This window comes from Crocodylus porosus, unplaced genomic scaffold, assembly GCF_001723895.1.
Source record: "Crocodylus porosus isolate Cpor-Errol unplaced genomic scaffold, CroPor_comp1, whole genome shotgun sequence".
Classification (NCBI taxonomy): Eukaryota; Metazoa; Chordata; order Crocodylia; family Crocodylidae; genus Crocodylus; species Crocodylus porosus.
In genome coordinates, this window is record NW_017728917.1 from 24,503,684 (window position 1) to 24,511,101 (window position 7,418).

Consider the following 7,418-nt stretch of genomic DNA (forward strand, 5'->3'; position numbering starts at 1 on the left):
GAGTGAGTGGGGAAGGGGGTGTGGAGGACCCCTGCCAGGGGCTGCTTCCCCCTTCCCAACTAGGCACACCTGGGCTGGTGTCCCTGAAGGCCAGGGTGGTGGTTTAAACCCCTCCCCAATCATACTTAGGCCTGCCGGGGCCTGGCCATGCCCCTCCCTCAGCACAGCTTCCCTGCAGCCCAAGGCTCACTCTAGCACACCCCAGATTCTAGCCGGAGCCACTGCAGGCAGATGCCTGCATTTCTGGATTCAAAAGTGAATGTCTATTCACTTGCAAATTGGTTCAATCTTTGCAGGTTAGAATAATGTACAAAGATTGAATCAATTCAGGCTCGGGCGTTTTGAATGTCCATCCTTAGCCTAATGGTCTAACTGGTTTTCACAACCAGTGTTATGCAGAATATACAGGATAGGATTAAGATTTAAGTACAGAATAAAGTGGGTGTAAAATGCTACAAACTCAGAATCTTCATCTATTTTGTGGAGGTGTAAATGACTATAGAAGGAAGAAGAAGAGCAGAAAGTAGAAAATCAGGCTGTATGTGATTTTTGTGGGTTTCTATAAACCTTGATCTAGACTGATAAAAATGAAAGATATTCATATTAAATACTTAGCATATATTGCTGAATAAGTCTTTGCACCTGCAACAATAATTTAAAACTGAAATACAAAGGTACAGCTTAGTACAATAGTAATTCTTTTTTTAAAAAACAGGCCACCTGCAGAAATTCCTCCAACTGAGAAATTCTTGCAACTTTGCTAATGCTTATTATCCCTGCTTACATCCATCAAATGGTGTTTTAACACTTCTTTTAGAAAAGGAAGTAAGTTTGTTCCAGTAATCAAACAGTTACTGAGTACTTTATTTGCATAAGAAAAGATGACAGAGTAATCTAGGTACTGGAGGAACAACAGCAACAAGAAAAACCTGATCAAAACTACTCATCCCCTGCAGAAGTTACAAGAAAAAACAAAGAACCCAAAATTGAGGAGGAGAGAATATAAAGCCTACTTCCTTTTAAGCTTGCTTTGAAAGAATGACAGCTGCCATCATTTGATTTTCAAAACTAAACCAGTGACATTCTCTCAGGCCCCTCTGTCTACACATACACTAAGCTATAAATACATTTTTACTGTCTTTAACTCTAATTGGTATGCAACTTGAATTTCAGGTTGGATATCAGCTGCAACTGTATATAATTTTTTCAGATTAAATGTACTGAAACTTTTCTCAATTTAAAATATTATTAGTTATTAGTCAACAATTACAATTTTGTTTTACAGTTTGGCTACGTTATAGGAGGATTAGAAACAACAAATAATATTTCAATTTCTGTGTTACATTTATCTACATACTAAGTAACTCATATGATTTTCAGTAGAGTCCAATCAACCTTCTCCCTTTCCTGCAGGCTGATAATTTGCCTGTCTTTTATGCTATAGATTACATTAATTCTAAGGAGTGGCCATGAACTGAGAATATGAATGTACAAGTAGTGGGGGGAAAAAACCTAAACACTTATTTGGCCTAGAATAAGTGATAAGGAGCCACAGGCCACAGAGACACTTAATCCCAAGGGACAAGCATAATAGACAGTGTACACATACAGTACAATATTTTACAATCTGGCACAAATATTTAGCTATTAAAATGGCATCTTCAGGGGCTCTGCTTATACGAATCTACTAAATGAGGATGGTATATACTGAAGGGTTCAGATTTATCAAAATTTCATTGTACAGATGTGATTTCAATAAAGTGCAAAGTAAATGTTTTTCAGTGGATATTTTCATTTCTAATGTGGCGTTGGTACAGAATAACTCATGGGATTGCAAATGAGATAAGGATATGAAGAATGACATTCAAGCCCAAGTTCATTCGGGACTACTGTGTCCTCTCCTGCATTCCAAGTTTATGTCCAGATTCCATTGTATGGTTGATTTTTCAACCACTGCACTAGAGAGTTGACTTGCCTACCAAAGGAGGCAACTCCTCCAAACCTACCAGAAGAGGCAGTCTCTCTTCCACATAAAAAAAAAGAGAGAGGCAGTTGAGCCATTTCAGTAGAGGAATTTTCCACCGTGACTCTTCCAAATTCCATAGGATGAGCAAACAGGAGAAAAAACTGCGTGTATAAAAGGCACTGCAGAGCAAGGGAAAGTACACCATCTTCTTTCCAGTGTTAGGGTAATTTTCTCAAAAAAGTAACACAGATTAGGAAGGTATTAACTTTTCCACATATCCCTGTTCTTCTAAAGCTATCTTAAAGGGCAGGTGTGATCAGAAATCAGGGCAAAGTTTGAGCTCATGCTTTTTTGCAGAGCCTGTGCTTTTTCACAGGGCCTGCCTGAAATCATAGTTTCCACAAAAATCACAATATTGTGATCTCAGTAAGTCCATATCCATGGGAATCTCTAATGACTCACAAGGTTCCTGATTCAGCCTTAAAGCCTGATGGAGGGCACAGCAATCCCAACAATGAAACACTGTTGAGGTTTGATCACAAGAGAGGCAAGACTGATAAACTTAAGTCCAGATTCCATGCCCCTAGTTTTGAATGATTCAATAAGCAGCACTCTTCTCTCATTTTTCCTAACGCATCCCCATAAACAAGAAAAAATAAAATTGATCCTCAGTGAAACCCCTGAACTATTCTAAAAATTTTGACTGACTTTGTACCAGCCTGCCTGCCAATTGCAGATCAAGCACAGCAGTAATTAAAGAGAAACACTGCATCGAGAAAGTCCCATATAAAAGGCCCACAGGCCAATGGAAAAGATAACAAGACAACAAAAAGAATTGGGCTGTGATGCATAAAGAGAAACAAAAGAAAGGGCTATAAAGGGAAATGATCACACAAACAGGAAACAAAACTGAAAAGAAGAGAAAGGAGAAACAGATGAAAGATACAGGCAAGAAATCCAACTACCCTGCCAGAAACTGCACTGCTAAAAACAAAAGCTAAGACATAGAAGAAGCTTGAACCACCTAAAACATCACAGGGAGGAAGAAAGAAATAATTTCAAATTTGAATGGAGTAGGAATTAATGTGTCCAATGGTACAAGGGCTAAATTAGTTTATCATTACTATAGCTAGGGACAGACCTGAGCCTGAATTGATTCAATCTTTGAAGGTTAGTCTAACCAGGTTAGGCTAAACCAGTTTGTAATCACAAAGACATCCCCTCTGGACTGAAAAAATGCAGGCACATGCCTGCAGTGGCTCAGGTTAGAAGCCAGGGAGTGATAGAGCAGCCCTCCCTTCCCTTCCCTTCCACGGTTCTGAGCTGAGGTGGGTGTGGCCAGGCCCTGGCAGGACACTGTGGTTAGGGAGGGGTTCCTCCCCTTCTGACCAATCCAGCAGGGAATTGATAACACAGTGTTTATCACCCGGACCCCATATTTATCACCCCATCAAGAAAACAAAAGAGGGACATTACCAGCTACCTGTTGATTCTGCCTTTGTCCCATCTGCCACAGCACAGACCATAGCCAGCATATGGTCTACTAGCTAATGCTGAGAGGAATCTGTGTAAGGCCGAGGGGACAGGGAATCCATGCTTAGAGGGGAGGAGCAGAACAGAAGCCAGGCAGAGGCCTGCAGTCTCTGCCGGAGCTGTAGCCAGGAAGCAGAAGGGAAGGGCCAGCCCTGCTGTGGAGCAGAGAGCCCCACCCAGCCCAGAGAGCGTGCCGGGATGCCAGGGGAGTCTGATTTAACTTAAATCAGCAAGGGGTTTGGGACAGGCATTGCATAAATTGGTTTGACCCAAATCAGTTAGGTCTGATACTACATTCAACCAGGTTTATCTCAAACCAGTTTCAGCCACTTTCAAACTGGTTTATGTGCACTGAACATCTGTTCTGTTACAGGTTTAAACTAGTTTCTGATCACTTAAGCCAATTTATCTGTAATGTTTCTCCCTACACTATGAATTGTGACTGGGTTAGAATGAACTGAAAATTGCATAGACTTCAAAATTCAGTTCAATAACTATCTCCTTAACAACATCATGAATCAAAGATCTGCTTGAATCAGAGGCATAACTAGGAACTCTAGTGCTGTGGGCAGGGTAGGTGGTAAGCTGTGGAGAGTCTTAGCTGCCTGCACATGGACCACTGATGCAGCGATGGTGATGCTGATACAGTGGCACAGGCTCCCAAGGGTCACCATTCTAGTATCCCCTCTAAACTGGTGCTTAGGGTTGGTGTCCTGCTTGCCGACTCCTAGTTACATGACTGATTCAAATTATATTCTAGGCAATTCACAGATTTCTAGTGCCGGAAGGGACCATCAAATCCAACCCACTGCTTTGGGCAGGAAAGAGTGCTGGGGTCAAGTGACCGCAGCCAGGTACTTGTCTAGTCTCCTCTTAAACACCTTCAAGGTAGGGGAAAGCACCACCTCCTTTGGAAGTCCATTCCATATTTTGGCAACCCTCCCCATAAAGAATTTCTTCCTTATGTCCAAGCTAAATCTACTTTCCTTCAGTTTATGGCCATTGTTTCTAGTAACCTCGAGGGGCGCCCTGGTAAACAGAGTATCCCCTATTTCCTGCTGACCCCTCGCCCCCCATGAGTCTGTAGACAGCCACAAGATCACCTCTCAGCCTTCTCTTGAAGAGGGTGAAGAGATTCAGGTCCCTCAGTCTGTCTTCATAGGATCTTACCTGCAGGCCCTTAACCATATAAGCAGCCTCCTCTGAACCCTTTCCAGGTTATATACTTCCCTCTTGAAGCATAGCACCCAAAACTGGATGCAGTACTACAGTTGCAGCCTCACTAATGCCGCATAGAGGGGAAGTATCACCTCCCTAGACCTACTCGTGATGCACCTACTAATGCAGGAAAGAATGCAGTTAGCCTTACTTACTACCTCATCACACTGCTGACACATGTTCATTTTGTGTTGACTGTGACTCCAAGGTCCCTTTCTGCTGCTGTGCTACTTAGAATGGTACTTCCCAGTCTATAGGTGCATTGGTGATTCTTCCTCCCCAGGTGCAGCACTTTGTATTTATCTTCATTAAATTGCATGCTATTCTGATCCACCCACTTCCCCAGTTTGTCTAAATCTGCCTGAATTCACTCCCTACCCTCTAGTGTGTTCACTATACCCCATAGTTTGGTGTCATCTGCAAATGTGGACAGAGTGCTTTCTACACCCTCATCCAGATTGCTGATGAAAATATTGAACAGTACTGGTCCAAGGACAGAGCCTTGGGGGACATGACTGCCAACATCTCTTCAGGTAGAAACTGACTCATCCACTACCACTCTTTGGGCGCATCCCATAAGCCAGCTTTCCACCCACCTGACTGTGAAAAAATCCACGTCTCAGCTACTTAGTTTACTTGTAAGAATTGGGTGTGACACTGTGTCAAAAGCCTTTTTAAAATCCAAGTAAATAACATCTACCTCTACTCCTGCATCTAAGTTGTGACCTGATCATAAAAAGAGATCAGGTTAGTCAGGCAGGATCTGCCTGCTATAAACCCAAGCTGGTTGCCCCTTAACACTGTATTACCCACTGGCCCCACACAAATGCGATACTTAATGGTTTTTTCTAAGGTCTTACCAAGAATAGAGGTGAGGCTATCCGGGTCCTCCTTCCTCCTCTTCTTGAAAATCGGGACTGCACTGGCTCTTTTCCAGTCATCTGGGAACTGTTCTGAGTGCCATGAGCTCTCAAATAGTTGTGCCACTGGTTTTGCTATAACACTGGCCAATTCCTTTAGTACCCTTGGGTGAATATCATCAGGGACTGCAACTTAAATATGCCCAACCCCTCCAAGTGTCCCTTCACCAGGTCAGCGCCAACCGCTGGTTGATTGGTATCTCTCTCGAGCCAAACTAAAGTCTCATTGGGAGGCGTGTTTGTATGCGTGACCAGGAACACAGATGCAAAGAAATCATTTAGGAGCTCAGCTTTGTCCATCCTATCTGTTACGAGTTGTGCTAGTCCATCCTGTAGTAGCCCTATGTTACCCTGCACCACCTTCTTGCTTCCTATGTACTTAAAGGACTTTGTTATCCTTAATCTTAGTTGCCAGCCTGAGTTCTGTTTCTGTTTTGACCTGCCTCGCTGCTTCCCTGCAAGCACGAGCCAAGCAGTTATACTCCTCCTTCAGGCAAGCGCTGTTTCATTCAAGCAAGGAAAGAAGACTGCCCCACTGGCACACATCACAGTGGCTAAGTCTGAGGAATGGAGGCATAATGAGCACCTTTGTCACCCTGGGAAAAGCTCCCGGACAGCTGGGAGCAATCCCAGCACAAAGGGCTGCCCAGCCCCACAGAGAAACTCGTCCCCCTCATCCCCCTCCCCCACCACCAAGGGCAGGGGGCTCTGTTCAGTGCTGGGGGGCTCTTCCCACTCCTCTTCCTCCTCCTCCCCCACCACTGTGGGGTAGGGAGAGGGACACTGCAAGGCTGCTCAGTCCCAAAGGAGGACTCTTCCCCTCTGCTTCTCCACTACCACCAAGGGGTGGAGAAGGGGGCTTCATGAGATGCTGTCCAGCCACAGATGAGGACTCTTCCCCCCTCCCCTCCCAGAGGGTGGGGAGGGGGGCTCTGTTCCATGCTGGGGGTACTCTTCCCCCACCCCTACCACCGCAGGGCAGGGAGAGGAGGGAAGGGGAGGCTCTTGTGGTGCTCCCCGGCCTGACCTGGCCCAGCAGGGGCACAGGAAGCGGCTGTAATAGAGTTGCATCTGCAGGGGATGGCCCCAGTCCCAGGGCCCAGCCTGGTCTCACTCAGCTCCAGCTAAGGCAGCCACTTGGTGGGGCTGGGGCGGGCCACCCCTGGCGGGTGCAGCTCAGTGATGGGGAGGCAAGCACAGTCAGGCAGCTACTATCCCTGTCAGTAAGCAGAGCCCAGCGTGTGTGGCCAGCAGCTGGCCAGGCAGTGCTCATCTGGGTCCACTTGGAGGCACTGCAGGGGCTCATGGGGCCTCAGTGAGCCACCATGTTTGGCAGCTGCTGGGCTCTGGGCCCACTGCGCCTCCAAGCGGGCCCAGATAAGCACTGCCCAGCCAGCCAGCCAGCCACACACACCAGGCTGTGCTCACTGACAGGGGAAGCAGCTGCCCAGCTGTGCTCACCTGCCCATCATTGAGATGCACCTGCTGGGGGTGGCCTTGCCCCTCCAGCCCAGCCTGGCCCGACCCCACCAAGCAGCTACCTTAGCTGGGGCTGAGTGAAGCCAGGCCAGACCAGGCTGCAGGGCCAGAGCCACTCCTGGCAACTGCAGCTGTTACAGCTGCTCCCTGTGACCCAGCTGGGCCAGACTGGGCCAGAGAGCACCGCAAGAGTCTCCCCTCCCTGTCCCACGGTGGCAGGGGACAGAAGGAGGAGGAGGAGGGGGGAAGTTTCCACCCCAGCACTGAACAGAGCCCCCCCCCCCGCCCCCCCATGGAGGGGA